Raw genomic sequence first — 22,538 nt, forward strand, 5'->3', positions numbered from 1 at the left:
CATTCCTGTGACACTTGTTATAGATTCCGATGCTTCACTTCTGGTTTACTGTATCCATCTGACCTTCTTATTGACGATGAAACACAGAAATTGCATCGGAATTATATATAAAAGCACAATGCCGACTTAAGTACAAGAAGACTGACTCTTCTTACTGTCTATGTTTTGAACCATTCCTGTGACACTAGTTATAGATTCCGATGTTTCACTTCAGGTTTACTGTATCACTCTGAGCTTCTTATTGACGATGAAACACAGATATTGCATCGGAATTATATACAAAAGGTACAATGCCGACTTATGTACAAGGTGACTGACTCTTCTTACTGTCTATGTATTGAACCATTCCTGTGACACTAGTTATAGAATCCGATGCTTCACTTCAGGTTTACTGTATCCCTTTGACCTTCTTATTGACGATGAAACGCAGAAATTGCATCTTAATTAAATACGAAAGGCACAATGCCGACTTAAGTACAAGAAGACTGACTCTTCTTACTGTCTATGATTTCAGCCATTCCCGTGACACTAGTTATAGATTCCGATGTTTCACTTCAGGTTTACTGCATCCAGCTGACCTTCTTATTGACGATGAAGCACATACATTGCATGGGAATTAAATACAAAAGGCACAATGCCGACTTAAGTACAAGAGGACTGACTCTTCTTATTGTTTATGCTTTGAACCATTCCTGTGAAACTAGTTATGGATTCCGATATTTCGCTTCAGGTTTACTGTATCCCTCTGACCTTATTATTGATGATGAAACACAGAAATTTCATCTTAATTAAATACAAAAGGCACAAAGTTGACTTTGGTACAAGAACACTGACTCTTCTTACTGTCAATGGTTTGAACCATTCCTGTGACACTAGTTATAGATTCCGATGCTTCACTTCAGGTTTACTGTATCCCTCTGACCTTATTGACGATCAAACACAGGAAATTCATCGCAATTAAATACAAAAGGCACAATGCCAACAGAAGTACAAGAAGACCAGCTCTTCTTACTGTCTATGTTTTGAACCATTCCTGTGACACTAGTTATAGATCCCGATGCTTCACTGCAGGTTTACTGTATCCAGCTGACCTTCTTATTGACGATGAAGCACATAAATTGCATCGGAATTAAATACAAAAGGCACAATGCCGACTTAAGTACAAGAAGACTGGCTCTTCTTACTGTCTATGTTTTGAACCATTTCTGTGACACTAGTTATAGATTCCGATTCTTCACTTCAGGTTTACTGTATCCCTCTGATCTTCTTATTGTCGATCAAACATAGAAAATTCATCGGAATTATAAACAAAAGGCACAATGCCGACTCAAGTACAAGTAGACTGGCTCTTCTTACTGTCTATGTTTTGAACCATTTCTGTGACACTAGTTATAGATTCCGATGCTTCACTTCAGGTTTACTGTATCCCTCTGACCTTCTTATTGACGAAGAAACACAGGTATTGCATCGAAATTAAATACTAAAGGCAAAATGCCGACTTAAGTACAAGAAAACTGACTCTTCTTACTGTCTATGTTTTGAACCATTCCTGTGACACTAGTTATAGATTCCGATGCTTCACTTCTGGTTTACTCTATCCCTCTAAGCTTCTTATTGACGATGAAACATAGAAATTGCATCGGAATTATATACAAAGAACACAATGCCGACTTAAGTACAAGAAGACTGACTCTTCTTACTGTCTATGCTTTGAACCATTCCTGTGACAATAGTTATAGATTCCGATGCTTCACTTCAGGTTTACTGTATCCCTTTGACATTCTTATTGACGATGAAACAAAGAAATTGCATCTTAATTAAATACAAAAGGCACAATTCCGACTTAAGTACAAGCAGACTGACTCTTCTTACTGTCTATGTTTTGAACCATTCCTGTGACACTAGTTATAGATTCCGATATTTCACTTCAGGTTTACTGTATCCCTCTGACCTTCTTATTGACGATGAAACACAGAAGTTGCATCGGAATTAAATACAAAAGAAACAATGGTGACTTAAGTACAAGAAAACTGATACTTCTTACTATCTATGTCTTGAACCATTCCTGTGACTCTAGTTATAGATTCCTATGCTTCACTTCAGGTTTACTGTATCCCTCTGACCTTCTTATTGACGATGACACACGTAAATTGCATCGGAATTAAATACAAAAGGTACAATGCCGACTTATGTACAAGAAGACTGACTCTTCTTACAGTCTATGCTTTGAACCATTCCTGTGACACTAGTTATAGATTCCGATGCTTCACTTCAGGTTTACTGTATCCCTCTCACCTTCTTATTGACGTTGAAAGACAGAAATAGCATCGGAATTAATTACAAAAGGCACAATGCCTACTCAAGTACAAGAAGACTGGCTCTTATTACTGTCTATGTTTTGAACCATTTCTGTGACACTAGTTACAGATTCCGATGCTTCACTTCAGGCTTACTGTATGTGTATGACCTTCTCATTGACGAAGAAACACAGATATTGCATTGGAATTAAATACAAAAGGCATAATGCCGACTTAAGTATAAAAAGACTGACTCTTCTTACTGTGTACGTTTTGAACCATTCCTGTGACACTAGTTATAGATTCCGATGCTTCACTTCAGGTTTACTGTATCCCTCTGACCTTCTTATTGACGATGAAACACAGAAATTGCATCCGAATTAAATACAAATGGCACAATGCCGACTTAAGTACAAGAAAACTGACTCTTCTTACTGTCTATGATTTGAACCATTCCCGTGACACTAGTTATAGATTCCGATGCTTCACTTCAGGTTTACTGTATCCAGCTGACCTTCTTATTGACGATGTAGCACATAAATTGCATCGGAATTAAATACAAAAGGCACAATGCCGACGTGAGTACAAGAAGACTGACTCTACTTACTGTTTATGTTTTGAACCATTCCTGTGACACTCGTTGTAGATTCCGATGCTTCACTTCAGGTTTACTGAATCCAGCAGACCTTCTTATTGACAATGAAACACAGAAATTGCATCGATATTATATACAAAAGGCACAATGCCGACTTAAGTACAAGAAGACTGATTCTTCATGCTGTCTATGTTTTGAACCATTCCTGTGACACTAGTTATAGATTCCCCGATGCTTCACTTCGGGTTTATTGTATCCCTCTGACCTTCTTGTTGACGATGAAACACGTAAATCGCATCGGAATTAAATACAAAAGGCACAATGCCGACTTAAGTACAAGAAGACTGACTCTTCTTACTGTCTATGTTTTGAACCATTCCTGTGACATCAGTTATAGATTCCGATGCTTCACTTCAGGTTCACTGTATCCCTCTGACCTTCTTATTGATGATGAAACACAGAAATAGCATCGGAATGATATACAAAAGGCACAATGCCGACTGAAGTACAAGAAGACTGACTCTTCTTACTGTCTATGTTTTAACCATTCCTGTGACACTTGTTATAGATTCCGATGCTTCACTTCTGGTTTACTGTATCCATCTGACCTTCTTATTGACGATGAAACACAGAAATTGCATCGGAATTATATATAAAAGCACAATGCCGACTTAAGTACAAGAAGACTGACTCTTCTTACTGTCTATGTTTTGAACCATTCCTGTGACACTAGCTATAGATTCCGATGCTTCACTTCAGGTTTACTGTATCCCTCTGACCTTCTTATTGACGATGAAACACGGAAATAGCATCGGAATTAAATACAAAATGCACAATGCCGATTCAAGTACAAGAAGACTGGCTCTTATTACTGTCTATGTGTTGAATCATTTCTGTGACACATGTTATAGATTCCGATCCTTCACTTCAGGCTTACTGTATGCGTCTGACCTACTTATTGACGAAGAAACACAGATATTGCATCGGAATTAAATACAAAAGGCACAATGCCAACTTAAGTACAAAAAGACTGACCCTTCTTACTGTCTATGTTTTGAACCATTCCTGTGACACTAGTTACAGATTCCGATGTTTCACTTCAGGTTTACTGTATCCCTATGACCTTCGTATTGACGATGAAACCCAGAAACTGCATCGGAATTAAATACAAAACGCATAATGCCGACTTAAGTACAAAAGGACTGCTCTTCTTACTGTCTACGTTTTGAATCATTCCTGTGACACTAGTTTTAGATTCCGATGCTTCACTTCAGGTTTACTGTATCCCTCTGACCTTCTTATTGACGATGAAACATAGAAATTGCATCCGAATTAAATACAAATGGCACAATGACGACTTAAGTACAAGAAAACTGACTCTTGTTACTGTCTGTGTTTTGAACCATTCCAGTTACACTAGTTATAGATTTCGATGCTTCACTTCAGGTTTACTGTATCCCTCTGAGCTTCTTATTGACGATGAAACACAGAAATTGCATCGGAATTATATACAAAAGGCACAATGCCGACTTAAGTACAACAAGACTGACTCTTCTTACTGTCTATGTTTTGAACCATTCCTGTGACACTAGTTATAGATTCCGATGCTTCACTTCAGGTTTACTGTATCCCTTTGACCTTCGTATTGACGATGAAACACTGAAATCGCATCTTATTTGAATACAAAAGGCACAATGCCGACTTAAGTACAAGTGGACTGACTCTTCTTACTGTCTATGTTTTGAACCATTCCTGAGACACTAGTTATAGATTCCGATGCTTCACTTCGGGTTTACTGTATCCCTCTGACTTTGTATTGACGATGAAACACAGAAATTGCATCGGAATTATATACAAAAGGCACAATGCCGACTTAAGTAAAAAAGGACTGCTCTTCTTACTGTCTACGTTTTGAATCATTCCTGTGACACTAGTTTTAGATTCCGATGCTTCACTTCAGGTTTACTGTATCCCTCTGACCTTCGTATTGACGATGAAACACAGAAATTGTATCGGAATTATATACAAAAGGCACAATGCCGACTCAAGTACAAGAAGACTGGCTCTTGTTACTGTCTATGATTTGAACCTTTCCTGTGAGACCGGTTTTAGATTCCGATGCTGCACTTTACGTTTACTGTATCCCTTGGACATTCTTATTGACGATGAAACACAGATATTGCTTCGGAATTAAATACAAAAGGCACAATGCCGACTTATGTACAAGAAGACTGACTCTTCTTACTGTCATTGCTTTGAACCATTCCTGTGACACTAGTTATAGATTCCGATGTTTCACTACAGGTTTACTGTATCCCTCTGACCTTCGTATTGACGAAGAAACACAGAAATTGCATCGGAATTAAATACAAAAGGCACAATGCCGACTCAAGTACAAGAAGACTGGCTCTTGTTACTGTCTATGTTTTAAACCATTTCTGTCACACTAGTTATAGATTCCGATGCTTCACTTCAGGTATTTCTGTATCCCTCTGACCTTCTTATTGACGATGAAACACGTAAATTGCATCGGAATTAAATACAAAAGGCACAATGCCGACTTATGTACAAGAAGACTGACTCTTCTTACTGTCATTGCTTTGAACCATTCCTGTGACACTAGTTATAGATTCCGATGTTTCACTTCAGGTTTACTGTATCACTCTAAGCTTCTGATTGACGATGAAACACAGAAATTGCATCGGAATTATATACAAAAGGCACAATGCCGACTTAAGTACAAGGTGACTGACTCTTCTTACTGTCTATGTATTGAACCATTCCTGTGACACTAGTTATAGAATCCGATGCTTCACTTCAGGTTTACTGTATCCCTTTGACCTTCTTATTGACGATGAAACGCAGAAATTGCATCTTAATTAAATACAAAAGGCACAATGCCGACTTAAGTACAAGAAGACTGACTCGTCTTACTGTCTATGATTTGAACCATTCCCGTGACACTAGTTATAGATTCCGATGCTTCACTTCAGGTTTACTGCATCCAGCTGACCTTCTTATTGACGAAGAAGCACATAAATTGCATGGGAATTAAATACAGAAGGCACAATGCCGACGTAAGTACAAGAAGACTGACTCTACTTACTGTTTATGTTTTGAACCATTCCTGTGACACTAGTTGTAGATTCCGATGCTTCACTTCAGGTTTACTGTATCCAGCAGACCTTCTTATTCACGATGAAACACAGAAATTGCATCGATATTATATACAAAAGGCACAATGCCGACTTAAGTACAAGAAGACTGACTCTTCTTACTGTCTATGTTTAGAACCATTCCTGTGACTCTAGTTATAGATTCCGATACTTCACTTCAGGTTTACTGTATCCCTCTGACCTTATTGTTAACGATGAAACACAGAAAGTGCATCATAATTAAATACAAAAGGCACAATGCCGACTTCAGTACAAGAACACTGACTCTTCTTACTGTCTATGTTTTGAACCATTCCTGTGACACTAGTTATAGATTCCGATGCTTCACTTCAGGTTTACTGTATCCAGCTGACCTTCTTATTGACGATGCAACACAGAAATTGCATCGGAATTATATACAAAAGGCACAATGCCGACTTAAGTACAAGAAGACTGACTCTTCTTATTGTTTATGCTTTGAACCATTCCTGTGACACTAGTTGTAGATTCCGATGCTTCACTTCAGGTTTACTGTATCCAGCAGACCTTCTTATTCACGATGAAACACAGAAATTGCATCGATATTATATACAAATGGCACAATGCCGACTTAAGTACAAGAAGACTGACTCTTCTTACTGTCTATGTTTAGAACCATTCCTGTGAAACTAGTTATGGATTCCGATATTTCACTTCAGGTTTACTGTATCCCTCTGACCTTATTATTGATGATGAAACACAGAAATTTCATCTTAATTAAATACAAAAGGCACAAAGTTGACTTTGGTACAAGAACACTGACTCTTCTTACTGTCAATGGTTTGAACCATTCCTGTGACACTAGTTATAGATTCCGATGCTTCACTTCAGGTTTACTGTATCCCTCTGACCTTATTGACGATCAAACACAGGAAATTCATCGCAATTAAATACAAAAGGCACAATGCCAACAGAAGTACAAGAAGACCGGCTCTTCTTACTGTCTATGTTTTGAACCATTCCTGTGACACTAGTTATAGATCCCGATGCTTCACTGCAGGTTTACTGTATCCAGCTGACCTTCTTATTGACGATGAAGCACATAAATTGCATAGGAATTAAATACAAAAGGCACAATGCCGACTTATGTACAAGAAGACTGACTCTTCCTACTGTCTATGTTTTGAACCATTCCTGTGACACTAGTTACAGATTCCGATGCTTCACTTCAGGTTTACTGAATCCCTCTGACCTTCTTATTGACGATGAATCACAGAAATAGCATCGGAATTAAATACAAAAGGCACAATGCCGACTCAAGTACAAGAACACTGGCTCTTCTTGCATTCTATGTTTTGAATCATTTCTGTGACTCCAGTTATAGATTCCGACGCTTCACTTCAGGTTTACTGTATCCCTCTGACCTTCTTATTGACGAAGAAACACAGATATTGCATCGGAATTAAATACAAACGGCACAATGCCGACTTATGTACAAGAAGACTGACCTTTCTTACTGTCTATGTTTTGAACCATTCCTGTGACACTAGTTGTAGATTCCGATGCATCACTTCAGGTTTACTGTATCCCTCTGACCTTCGTATTGACGATGAAACACAGAAATTGCATCGGAATTAAATACATAAGGCACAATGCCGACTTAAGTACAAAAAGACTGACTCTTCTTACTGTCTATGTTTTGAACCATTCCTGTGACACTAGTTATAGATTCCGATGCTTCACTTCAGGTTTACTGTATCCCTCAGACCGTCTTATTGACGATGAAACACAGAAATTGCATCGGCATTAAATACAAAAGGCACAATGCCGATTTAAGTACAAGAAAACCTACTCTTCTTACAGTCTATGTTTTGAACCATTCCTGTGACACTAGTTATAGATTCCGATGTTTCACTTCAGGTTTACTGTATCACTCTGAGCTTCTTATTGACGATGAAACACAGATATTGCATCGGAATTATATACAAAAGGCACAATGCCGACTTAAGTACAAGGTGACTGACTCTTCTTACTGTCTATGTATTGAACCATTCCTGTGACACTAGTTATAGAATCCGATGCTTCACTTCAGGTTTACTGTATCCCCTTGACCTTCTTATTGACGATGAAACGCAGAAATTGCATCTTAATTAAATACAAAAGGCGCAATGCCGACTTAAGTACAAGAAGACTGACTCTTCTTACTGTCTATGATTTGAACCATTCCCGTGACACTAGTTATAGATTCCGATGCTTCACTTCAGGTTTACTGCATCCAGCTGACCTTCTTATTGACGATGAAGCACATAAATTGCATGGGAATTAAATACAAAAGGCACAATGCCGACGTAAGTACAAGAAGACTGACTCTACTTACTGTTTATGTTTTGAACCATTCCTGTGACACTAGTTGTAGATTCCGATGCTTCACTTCAGGTTTACTGTATCCAGCAGACCTTCTTATTGACGATGAAACACAGAAATTGCATCGATATTATATACAAAAGGCACAATGCCGACTTAAGTACAAGAAGACTGACTCTTCTTACTGTCTATGTTTTGAACCATACCTGTGACTCTAGTTATAGATTCCGATACTTCACTTCAGGTTTACTGTATCCCTCTGACCTTATTATTAACGATGAAACACAGAAAGTGCATCACAATTAAATACAAAAGGCACAATGCCGACTTCAGTACAAGAACACTGACTCTTCTTACTGTCTATGTTTTGAACCATTCCTGTGACACTAGTTATAGATTCCGATGCTTCACTTCGGGTTTACTGTATCCCTCTGACCTTCGTATTGACGATGAAACACAGAATTTGCATCGGAATTATATACAAAAGGCACAATGCCGACTTAAGTACAAGAAGACTGACTCTTCTTATTGTTTATGCTTTGAACCATTCCTGTGAAACTAGTTATAGATTCCGATACTTCACTTCAGGTTTACTGTATCCCTCTGACCTTATTATTGATGATAAAACACAGAAATTTCATCTTAATTAAATACAAAAGGCACAAAGTTGACTTTGGTACAAGAACACTGACTCTTCTTACTGTCAATGGTTTGAACCATTCCTGTGACACTAGTTATATATTCCGATGCTTCACTTCAGGTTTACTGTATCCCTCTGACCTTATTGACGATCAAACACAGGAAATTCATCGCAATTAAATACAAAAGGCACAATGCCAACAGAAGTACAAGAAGACCGGCTCTACTTACTGTCTATGTTTTGAACCATTCCTGTGACACTAGTTATAGATCCCGATGCTTCACTGCAGGTTTACTGTATCCAGCTGACCTTCTTATTGACGATGAAGCACATAAATTGCATGGGAATTAAATACAAAAGGCACAATGCCGAAGTAAGTACAAGAAGACTGACTCTACTTACTGTTTATGTTTTGAACCATTCCTGTGACACTAGTTGTAGATTCCGATGCTTCACTTCAGGTTTACTGTATCCAGCAGACCTTCTTATTGACGATGAAACACAGAAATTGCATCGATATTATATACAAAAGGCACAATGCAGACTGAAGTACAAGAAGACTGACTCTTCTTACTGTCTATGTTTTAACCATTCCTGTGACACTAGTTATAGATTCCGATGCTTCACTTCAGGTTTACTGTATCCCTCTGACCTTATTGACGATCAAACACAGGAAATTCATCGCAATTAAATACAAAAGGCACAATGCCAACAGAAGTACAAGAAGACCGGCTCTACTTACTGTCTATGTTTTGAACCATTCCTGTGACACTAGTTATAGATCCCGATGCTTCACTGCAGGTTTACTGTATCCAGCTGACCTTCTTATTGACGATGAAGCACATAAATTGCATCGGAATTAAATACAAAAGGCACAATGCCGACTTAAGTACAAGAAGACTGGCTCTTCTTACTGTCTATGTTTTGAACCATTTCTGTGACACTAGTTATAGATTCCGATTCTTCACTTCAGGTTTACTGTATCCCTCTGATCTTCTTATTGTCGATCAAACATAGAAAATTCATCGGAATTATACACAAAAGGCACAATGCCGACTCAAGTACAAGTAGACTGGCTCTTCTTACTGTCTATGTTTTGAACCATTTCTGTGACACTAGTTATAGATTCCGATGCTTCACTTCAGGTTTACTGTATCCCTCTGACCTTCTTATTGACGAAGAAACACAGGTATTGCATCGAAATTAAATACTAAAGGCACAATGCCGACTTAAGTACAAGAAAACCGACTCCTCTTACTGTCTATGTTTTGAACCATTCTTGTGACACTAGTTATAGATTCCGATGCTTCACTTCTGGTTTACTGTATCCCTCTAAGCTTCTTATTGACGATGAAACATAGAAATTGCATCGGAATTATATACAAAGAGCACAATGCCGACTTAAGTACAAGAAGACTGACTCTTCTTACTGTCTATGCTTTGAACCATTCCTGTGACAATAGTTATAGATTCCGATGCTTCACTTCAGGTTTACTGTATCCCTTTGACCTTCTTATTGACGATGAAACAAAGAAATTGCATCTTAATTAAATACAAAAGGCACAATGCCGACTTAAGTACAAGCAAACTGACTCTTCTTACTGTCTATGTTTTGAACCATTCCTGTGACACTAATTATAGATTCCGATATTTCACTTCAGGTTTACTGTATCCCTCTGACCTTCTTATTGACGATGAAACACAGAAGTTGCAAAGGAATTAAATACAAAAGAAACAATGCCGACTTAAGTACAAGAAAACTGATACTTCTTACTATCTATGTTTTGAACCATTCCTGTGACTCTAGTTATAGATTCCTATGCTTCACTTCAGGTTTACTGTATCCCTCTGACCTTCTTATTGACGATGACACACGTAAATTGCATCGGAATTAAATACAAAAGGCACAATGAAGACTTATGTACAAGAAGACTGACTCTTCTTACTGTCTATGCTTTGAACCATTCCTGTGACACTAGTTATAGATTCCGATGCTTCACTTCAGGTTTACTGTATCCCTCTCACCTTCTTATTGACGTTGAAAGACAGAAATAGCATCGGAATTAATTACAAAAGGCACAATGCCTACTCAAGTACAAGAAGACTGGCTCTTATTACTGTCTATGTTTTTGAACCATTTCTGTGACACTAGTTATAGATTCCGATGCTTCACTTCAGGCTTACTGTATGTGTCTGACCTTCTCATTGACGAAGAAACACAGATATTGCATTGGAATTAAATACAAAAGGCACAATGCCAACTTAAGTACAAGAAGACTGACCCTTCTTACTGTCTATGTTTTGAACCATTCCTGTGACACTAGTTATTGATTCCGATGTTTCACTTCAGGTTTACTGTATCCCTCTGACCTTCGTATTGACGATGAAACACAGAAATTGGATCGGAATTAAATACAAAATGCATAATGCCGACTTAAGTATAAAAAGACTGACTCTTCTTACTGTGTACGTTTTGAACCATTCCTGTGACACTAGTTATAGATTCCGATGCTTCACTTCAGGTTTACTGTATCCCTCTGACCTTCTTATTGACGATGAAACACAGAAATTGCATCGGAATTAAATAAAAAAGGCACAATGCCGACTTAAGTACAAGAAGACTGGCTCTTCTTACTGTCTATGTTTTGAACCATTTCTGTGACACTAGTTATAGATTCCGATTCTTCACTTCAGGTTTACTGTATCCCTCTGACCTTCTTATTGACGATCAAACACAGAAAATTCATCGGAATTATATACAAAAGGCACAATGCCAACTTAAGTACAAGAAGACTGACCCTTCTTACTGTCTATGTTTTGAACCATTCCTGTGACACTAGTTATAGATTCCGATGTTTCACTTCAGGTTTACTGTATCCCTCTGACCTTCGTATTGACGATGAAACCCAGAAATTGCATCGGAATTAAATACAAAACGCATAATGCCGACTTAAGTACAAAAGGACTGCTCTTCTTACTGTCTACGTTTTGAATCATTCCTGTGACACTAGTTTTAGATTCCGATGCTTCACTTCAGGTTTACTGTATCCCTCTGACCTTCTTATTGACGATGAAACACAGAAATTGCATCCGAATTAAATACAAATGGCACAATGACGACTTAAGTACAAGAAAACTGACTCTTGTTACTGTCTGTGTTTTGAACCATTCCAGTTACACTAGTTATAGATTTCGATGCTTCACTTCAGGTTTACTGTATCCCTCTGAGCTTCTTATTGACGATGAAACACAGAAATTGCATCGGAATTATATACAAAAGGCACAATGCCGACTTAAGTACAACAAGACTGACTCTTCTTACTGTCTATGTTTTGAACCATTCCTGTGACACTAGTTATAGATTCCGATGCTTCACTTCAGGTTTACTGTATCCCTTTGACCTTCGTATTGACGATGAAACACTGAAATCGCATCTTAATTGAATACAAAAGGCACAATGCCGACTTAAGTACAAGTGGACTGACTCTTCTTACTGTCTATGTTTTGAACCATTCCTGAGACACTAGTTATAGATTCCGATGCTTCACTTCGGGTTTACTGTATCCCTCTGACCTTCGTATTGACGATGAAACACAGAAATTGCATCGGAATTATATACAAAAGGCACAATGCCGACTTAAGTACAAAAGGACTGCTCTTCTTACTGTCTACGTTTTGAATCATTCCTGTGACACTAGTTTTAGATTCCGATGCTTCACTTCAGGTTTACTGTATCCCTCTGACCTTCGTATTGACGATGAAACACAGAAATTGCATCGGAATTATATACAAAAGGCACAATGCCGACTCAAGTACAAGAGGACTGGCTCTTGTTACTGTCTATGATTTGAACCTTTCCTGTGAGACCGGTTTTAGATTCCGATGCTGCACTTTACGTTTACTGTATCCCTTGGACCTTCTTATTGACGATGAAACACAGATATTGCTTCGGAATTAAATACAAAAGGCACAATGCCGACTTATGTACAAGAAGACTGACTCTTCTTACTGTCATTGCTTTGAACCATTCCTGTGACACTAGTTATAGATTCCGATGTTTCACCACAGGTTTACTGTATCCCTCTGACCTTCGTATTGACGAAGAAACACAGAAATTGCATCGGAATTAAATACAAAAGGCACAATGCCGACTCAAGTACAAGAAGACTGGCTCTTGTTACTGTCTATGTTTTAAACCATTTCTGTCACACTAGTTATAGATTCCGATGCTTCACTTCAGGTTTTTCTGTATCCCTCTGACCTTCTTATTGACGATGAAACACGTAAATTGCATCGGAATTAAATACAAAAGGCACAATGCCGACTTATGTACAAGAAGACTGACTCTTCTTACTGTCATTGCTTTGAACCATTCCTGTGACACTAGTTATAGATTCCGATGTTTCACTTCAGGTTTACTGTATCACTCTGAGCTTCTTATTGACGATGAAACACAGAAATAGCATCGGAATTACATACAACAGGCACAATGCCGACTTAAGTACAAAAAGACTGACGCTTCTTACTGTCTATGTTTTGAACCATTCCTGTGACACTACTTATAGATTTTGATGCTTCACTTCAGGTTCACTGTATCCCTCTGACCTTCTTATTGACGATGAAACACGTAAATTGCATCGGAATTAAATACAAAAGGCACACTGCCGACTTATGTACAAGAAGACTGACTCTTCTTACTGTCATTGCTTTGAACCATTCCTGTGACACTAGTTATAGATTCCGATGTTTCACTTCAGGTTTACTGTATCACTCTGAGCTTCTTATTGACGATGAAACACAGAAATTGCATCGGAATTATATACAAAAGGCACAATGCCGACTTAAGTACAAGGTGACTGACTCTTCTTACTGTCTATGTATTGAACCATTCCTGTGACACTAGTTATAGAATCCGATGCTTCACTTCAGGTTTACTGTATCCCTTTGACCTTCTTATTGACGATGAAACGCAGAAATTGCATCTTAATTAAATACAAAAGGCACAATGCCGACTTAAGTACAAGAAGACTGACTCGTCTTACTGTCTATGATTTGAACCATTCCCGTGACACTAGTTATAGATTCCGATGCTTCACTTCAGGTTTACTGCATCCAGCTGACCTTCTTATTGACGATGAAGCACATAAATTGCATGGGAATTAAATACAGAAGGCACAATGCCGACGTAAGTACAAGAAGACTGACTCTACTTACTGTTTATGTTTTGAACCATTCCTGTGACACTATTTGTAGATTCCGATGCTTCACGTCAGGTTTACTGTATCCAGCAGACCTTCTTATTCACGATGAAACACAGAAATTGCATCGATATTATATACAAAAGGCACAATGCCGACTTAAGTACAAGAAGACTGACTCTTCTTACTGTCTATGTTTAGAACCATTCCTGTGACTCTAGTTATAGATTCCGATACTTCACTTCAGGTTTACTGTATCCCTCTGACCTTATTGTTAACGATGAAACACAGAAAGTGCATCATAATTAAATACAAAAGGCACAATGCCGACTTCAGTACAAGAACACTGACTCTTCTTACTGTCTATGTTTTGAACCATTCCTGTGACACTAGTTATAGATTCCGATGCTTCACTTCAGGTTTACTGTATCCAGCTGACCTTCTTATTGACGATGCAACGCAGAAATTGCATCGGAATTATATACAAAAGGCACAATGCCGACTTAAGTACAAGAAGACTGACTCTTCTTATTGTGTATGCTTTGAACCATTCCTGTTACACTAGTTGTAGATTCCGATGCTTCACTTCAGGTTTACTGTATCCAGCAGACCTTCTTATTCACGATGAAACACAGAAATTGCATCGATATTATATACAAAAGGCACAATGCCGACTTAAGTACAAGAAGACTGACTCTTCTTACTGTCTATGTTTAGAACCATTCCTGTGAAACTAGTTATGGATTCCGATATTTCACTTCAGGTTTACTGTATCCCTCTGACCTTATTATTGATGATGAAACACAGAAATTTCATCTTAATTAAATACAAAAGGCACAAAGTTGACTTTGGTACAAGAACACTGACTCTTCTTACTGTCAATGGTTTGAACCATTCCTGTGACACTAGTTATAGATTCCGATGCTTCACTTCAGGTTTACTGTATCCCTCTGACCTTATTGACGATCAAACACAGGAAATTCATCGCAATTAAATACAAAAGGCACAATGCCAACAGAAGTACAAGAAGACCGGCTCTTCTTACTGTCTATGTTTTGAACCATTCCTGTGACACTAGTTATAGATCCCGATGCTTCACTGCAGGTTTACTGTATCCAGCTGACCTTCTTATTGACGATGAAGCACATAAATTGCATAGGAATTAAATACAAAAGGCACAATGCCGACTTATGTACAAGAAGACTGACTCTTCTTACTGTCTATGTTTTGAACCATTCCTGTGACACTAGTTACAGATTCCGATGCTTCACTTCAGGTTTACTGAATCCCTCTGACCTTCTTATTGACGATGAATCACAGAAATAGCATCGGAATTAAATACAAAAGGCACAATGCCGACTCAAGTACAAGAACACTGGCTCTTCTTGCATTCTATGTTTTGAATCATTTCTGTGACTCCAGTTATAGATTCCGACGCTTCACTTCAGGTTTACTGTATCCCTCTGACCTTCTTATTGACGAAGAAACACAGATATTGCATCGGAATTAAATACAAAAGGCACAATGCCGACTTATGTACAAGAAGACTGACCCTTCTTACTGTCTATGTTTTGAACCATTCCTGTGACACTAGTTGTAGATTCCGATGCATCACTTCAGGTTTACTGTATCCCTCTGACCTTCGTATTGACGATGAAACACAGAAATTGCATCGGAATTAAATACATAAGGCACAATGCCGACTTAAGTACAAAAAGACTGACTCTTCTTACTGTCTATGTTTTGAACCATTCCTGTGACACTAGTTATAGATTCCGATGCTTCACTTCAGGTTTACTGTATCCCTCAGACCGTCTTATTGACGATGAAACACAGAAATTGCATCGGCATTAAATACAAAAGGCACAATGCCGATTTAAGTACAAGAAAACCTACTCTTCTTACAGTCTATGTTTTGAACCATTCCTGTGACACTAGTTATAGATTCCGACGTTTCACTTCAGGTTTACTGTATCACTCTGAGCTTCTTATTGACGATGAAACACAGATATTGCATCGGAATTATATACAAAAGGCACAATGCCGACTTAAGTACAAGGTGACTGACTCTTCTTACTGTCTATGTATTGAACCATTCCTGTGACACTAGTTATAGAATCCGATGCTTCACTTCAGGTTTACTGTATCCCCTTGACCTTCTTATTGACGATGAAACGCAGAAATTGCATCTTAATTAAATACAAAAGGCGCAATGCCGACTTAAGTACAAGAAGACTGACTCTTCTTACTGTCTATGATTTGAACCATTCCCGTGACACTAGTTATAGATTCCGATGCTTCACTTCAGGTTTACTGCATCCAGCTGACCTTCTTATTGACGATGAAGCACATAAATTGCATGGGAATTAAATACAAAAGGCACAATGCCGACGTAAGTACAAGAAGACTGACTCTACTTACTGTTTATGTTTTGAACCATTCCTGTGACACTAGTTGTAGATTCCGATGCTTCACTTCAGGTTTACTGTATCCAGCAGACCTTCTTATTGACGATGAAACACAGAAATTGCATCGATATTATATACAAAAGGCACAATGCCGACTTAAGTACAAGAAGACTGACTCTTCTTACTGTCTATGTTTTGAACCATACCTGTGACTCTAGTTATAGATTCCGATACTTCACTTCAGGTTTACTGTATCCCTCTGACCTTATTATTAACGATGAAACACAGAAAGTGCATCACAATTAAATACAAAAGGCACAATGCCGACTTCAGTACAAGAACACTGACTCTTCTTACTGTCTATGTTTTCAACCATTCCTGTGACACTAGTTATAGATTCCGATGCTTCACTTCGGGTTTACTGTATCCCTCTGACCTTCGTATTGACGATGAAACACAGAATTTGCATCGGAATTATATACAAAAGGCACAATGCCGACTTAAGTACAAGAAGACTGACTCTTCTTATTGTTTATGCTTTGAACCATTCCTGTGAAACTAGTTATAGATTCCGATACTTCACTTCAGGTTTACTGTATCCCTCTGACCTTATTATTGATGATGAAACACAGAAATTTCATCTTAATTAAATACAAAAGGCACAAAGTTGACTTTGGTACAAGAACACTGACTCTTCTTACTGTCAATGGTTTGAACCATTCCTGTGACACTAGTTATATATTCCGATGCTTCACTTCAGGTTTACTGAATCCCTCTGACCTTATTGACGATCAAACACAGGAAATTCATCGCAATTAAATACAAAAGGCACAATGCCAACAGAAGTACAAGAAGACCGGCTCTACTTACTGTCTATGTTTTGAACCATTCCTGTGACACTAGTTATAGATCCCGATGCTTCACTGCAGGTTTACTGTATCCAGCTGACCTTCTTATTGACGATGAAGCACATAAATTGCATGGGAATTAAATACAAAAGGCACAATGCCGAAGTAAGTACAAGAAGACTGACTCTACTTACTGTTTATGTTTTGAACCATTCCTGTGACACTAGTTGTAGATTCCGATGCTTCACTTCAGGTTTACTGTATCCAGCAGACCTTCTTATTGACGATGAAACACAGAAATTGCATCGATATTATATACAAAAGGCACAATGCAGACTGAAGTACAAGAAGACTGACTCTTCTTACTGTCTATGTTTTAACCATTCCTGTGACACTAGTTATAGATTCCGATGCTTCACTTCAGGTTTACTGTATCCCTCTGACCTTATTGACGATCAAACACAGGAAATTCATCGCAATTAAATACAAAAGGCACAATGCCAACACAAGTACAAGAAGACCGGCTCTACTTACTGTCTATGTTTTGAACCATTCCTGTGACACTAGTTATAGATCCCGATGCTTCACTGCAGGTTTACTGTATCCAGCTGACCTTCTTATTGACGATGAAGCACATAAATTGCATCGGAATTAAATACAAAAGGCACAATGCCGACTTAAGTACAAGAAGACTGGCTCTTCTTACTGTCTATGTTTTGAACCATTTCTGTGACACTAGTTATAGATTCCGATTCTTCACTTCAGGTTTACTGTATCCCTCTGATCTTCTTATTGTCGATCAAACATAGAAAATTCATCGGAATTATACACAAAAGGCACAATGCCGACTCAAGTACAAGTAGACTGGCTCTTCTTACTGTCTATGTTTTGAACCATTTCTGTGACACTAGTTATAGATTCCGATGCTTCACTTCAGGTTTACTGTATCCCTCTGACCTTCTTATTGACGAAGAAACACAGGTATTGCATCGAAATTAAATACTAAAGGCACAATGCCGACTTAAGTACAAGAAAACTGACTCCTCTTACTGTCTATGTTTTGAACCATTCCTGTGACACTAGTTATAGATTCCGATGCTTCACTTCTGGTTTACTGTATCCCTCTAAGCTTCTTATTGACGATGAAACATAGAAATTGCATCGGAATTATATACAAAGAGCACAATGCCGACATAAGTACAAGAAGACTGACTCTTCTTACTGTCTATGTTTTGAACCATTCCTGTGACACTAGTTATACATTCCGATGTTTCACTTCAGGTTTACTGTATCCCTCTGACCTTCGTATTGACGATGAAACACAGAAATTGGATCGGAATTAAATACAAAAGGCAGAATGCCGACTTAAGTACAAAAAGACTGACTCTTCTTACTGTGTACGTTTTGAACCATTCCTGTGACACTAGTTATAGATTCCGATGCTTCACTTCAGGTTTACTGTATCCCTCTGACCATCTTATTGAGATTGAAACACAGAAATTGCATCCGAATTAAATACAAATGGCAGAATGCCGACTTAAGTACAAGAAAACTGACTCTTGTTACTGTCTATGTTTTGAACCATTCCTGTGACACTAGTTATAGATTCCGATGCTTCACTTCAGGTTTACTGTATCCCTCTGAGCTTCTTATTGACGATGAAACACAGAAATTCCATCGGAATTATATACAAAAGGCACAATGCCGACTTAAGTACAAGAAGACTGACTCTTCTTACTGTCTATGATTTGAACCATTCCCGTGACACTAGTTATAGATTCCGATGCTTCACTTCAGGTTTACTGTATCCAGCTGACCTTCTTATTGACGATGAAGCACATAAATTGCATCGGAATTAAATACAAAAGGCACAATGCCGACGTAAGTACAAGAAGACTGACTCTACTTACTGTTTATGTTTTGAACCATTCCTTGTGACACTCGTTGTAGATTCCGATGCTTCACTTCAGGTTTACTGAATCCAGCAGACCTTCTTATTGACAATGAAACACAGAAATTGCATCGATATTATATACAAAAGGCACAATGCCGACTTAAGTACAAGAAGACTGATTCTTCATGCAGTCTATGTTTTGAACCATTCCTGTGACACTAGTTATAGATTCCCCGATGCTTCACTTCGGGTTTATTGTATCCCTCTGACCTTCTTGTTGACGATGAAACACGTAAATCGCATCGGAATTAAATACAAAAGGCACAATGCCGACTTAAGTACAAGAAGACTGACTCTTCTTACTGTCTATGTTTTGAACCATTCCTGTGACATCAGTTATAGATTCCGATGCTTCACTTCAGGTTCACTGTATCCCTCTGACCTTCTTATTGATGATGAAACACAGAAATAGCATCGGAATGATATACAAAAGGCACAATGCAGACTGAAGTACAAGAAGACTGACTCTTCTTACTGTCTATGTTTTAACCATTCCTGTGACACTTGTTATAGATTCCGATGCTTCACTTCTGGTTTACTGTATCCATCTGACCTCCTTATTGACGATGAAACACAGAAATTGCATCGGAATCATATATAAAAGCACATTGCCGACTTAAGTACAAGAAGACTGACTCTTCTTACTGTCTATGATTTGAACCATTCCTGTGACACTAGCTATAGATTCCGATGCTTCACTTCAGGTTTACTGTATCCCTCTGACCTTCTTATTGGCGATGAAACACGGAAATAGCATCGGAAGTAAATACAAAAGGCACAATGCCGACTCAAGTACAAGAATACTGGCTCTTATTACTGTCTATGTGTAGAACCATTTCTGTGACACTAGTTATAGATTCCGATCCTTCACTTCAGACTTACTGTATGCGTCTGACCTTCTTATTGACGAAGAAACACAGATATTGCATCGGAATTAAATACAAAAGGCACAATGCCAACTTAAGTACAAAAAGACTGACCCTTCTTACTGTCTATGATTTGATCGATTCCTGTGACACTAGTTACAGATTCCGATGTTTCACTTCAGGTTTACTGTATCCCTATGACCTTCGTATTGACGATGAAACACAAAAATTGCATCGGAATTAAATACAAAACGCATAATGCCGACTTAAGTGCAAAAGGACTGCTCTTCTTACTGTCTACGTTTTGAATCATTCCTGTGACACTAGTTTTAGATTCCGATGCTTCACTTCAGGTTTACTGTATCCGTCTGACGTTCTTATTGACGATGAAACACAGAAATTGCATCCGAATTAAATACAAATGGCACAATGACGACTTAAGTACGAGATAACTGACTCTTGTTACTGTCTATGTTTTGAACCATTCCAATTACACTAGTTATAGATTTCGATGCTTCACTTCAGGTTTACTGTATCCCTCTGAGCTTCTTATTGACGATGAAACACAGAAATTGCATCGGAATTATATACAAAAGGCACAATGCCGACTTAAGTACAAGAAGACTGACTCTTCTTACTGTCTATGTTTTGAACCATTCCTGTGACACTAGTTATAGATTCCGATGCTTCACTTCAGGTTTACTGTATCCCTTTGACCTTCGTATTGACGATGAAACACTGAAATCGCATCTTAATTGAATACAAAAGGCACAATGCCGACTTAAGTACAAGTGGACTGACTCTTCTTACTGTCTATGTTTTGAACCATTCCTGAGACACTAGTTATAGATTCCGATGCTTCACTTCGGGTTTACTGTATCCCTCTGACCTTCGTATTGACGATGAAACACAGAATTTGCATCGGAATTATATACAAAAGGCACAATGCCGACTTAAGTACAAGAAGACTGACTCTTCTTATTGTTTATGCTTTGAACCATTCCTGTGAAACTAGTTATAGATTCCGATACTTCACTTCAGGTTTACTGTATCCTTCTGACCTTATTATTGATGATGAAACACAGAAATTTCATCTTAATTAAATACAAAAGGCACAAAGTTGACTTTGGTACAAGAACACTGACTCTTCTTACTGTCAATGGTTTGAACCATTCCTGTGACACTAGTTATATATTCCGATGCTTCACTTCAGGTTTACTGTATCCCTCTGACCTTATTGACGATCAAACACAGGAAATTCATCGCAATTAAATACAAAAGGCACAATGCGAACAGAAGTACAAGAAGACCGGCTCTTCTTACTGTCTATGTTTTGAACCATTCCTGTGACACTAGTTATAGATCCCGATGCTTCACTGCAGGTTTACTGTATCCAGCTGACATTCTTATTGACGATGAAGCACATAAATTGCATCGGAATTAAATACAAAAGGCACAATGCCGACTTAAGTGCAAGGAGAGTGGCTCTTCTTACTGTCTATGTTTTGAACCATTTCTGTGACACTAGTTATAGATTCCGATTCTTCACTTCAGGTTTACTGTATCCCTCTGACCTTCTTATTGACGATGAAACATAGAAATTGCATCGGAATTATGTACAAAGAGCACAATGCCGACTTAAGTACAAGAAGACTGACTCTTCTTACTGTCTACGTTTTGAACCATTCCTGTGACAGTAGTTATAGATTCCGATGCTTCACTTCAGGTTTACTGTATCCCTTTGACCTTCTTATTGACGATGAAACACAGAAATTGCATCTTAATTAAATACAAAAGGCACAATGCCGACTTAAGTACAAGCAGACTGACTCTTCTTACTGTCTACGTTTTGAACCATTCCTGTGACACTAGTTATAGATTCCGATATTTCACTTCAGGTTTACTGTATCCTTCTGACCTTCTTATTGACGATGAAACACAGAAGTTGCACCGGAATTAAATACAAAAGAAACAATGCCGACTTAAGTACAAAAAAACTGATACTTCTTACTATCTATGTTTTGAACCATTCCTGTGACACTAGTTATAGATTCCGATGCTTCACTTCAGGTTTACTGTATCCCTCTGACCTTCTTATTGACGATGAAACACAGAAATTGCATCCGAATTAAATACAAATGGCACAATGCCGACTTAAGTACAAGAAAACTGACTCTTCCTACTGCCTATGATTTGAACAATTCCTGTGACACTAGTTATAGATTCCGATGCTT

The sequence above is a fragment of the Schistocerca americana genome, chromosome 6 (genome assembly GCF_021461395.2).
Source record: "Schistocerca americana isolate TAMUIC-IGC-003095 chromosome 6, iqSchAmer2.1, whole genome shotgun sequence".
Taxonomy (NCBI): Eukaryota; Metazoa; Arthropoda; class Insecta; order Orthoptera; family Acrididae; genus Schistocerca; species Schistocerca americana.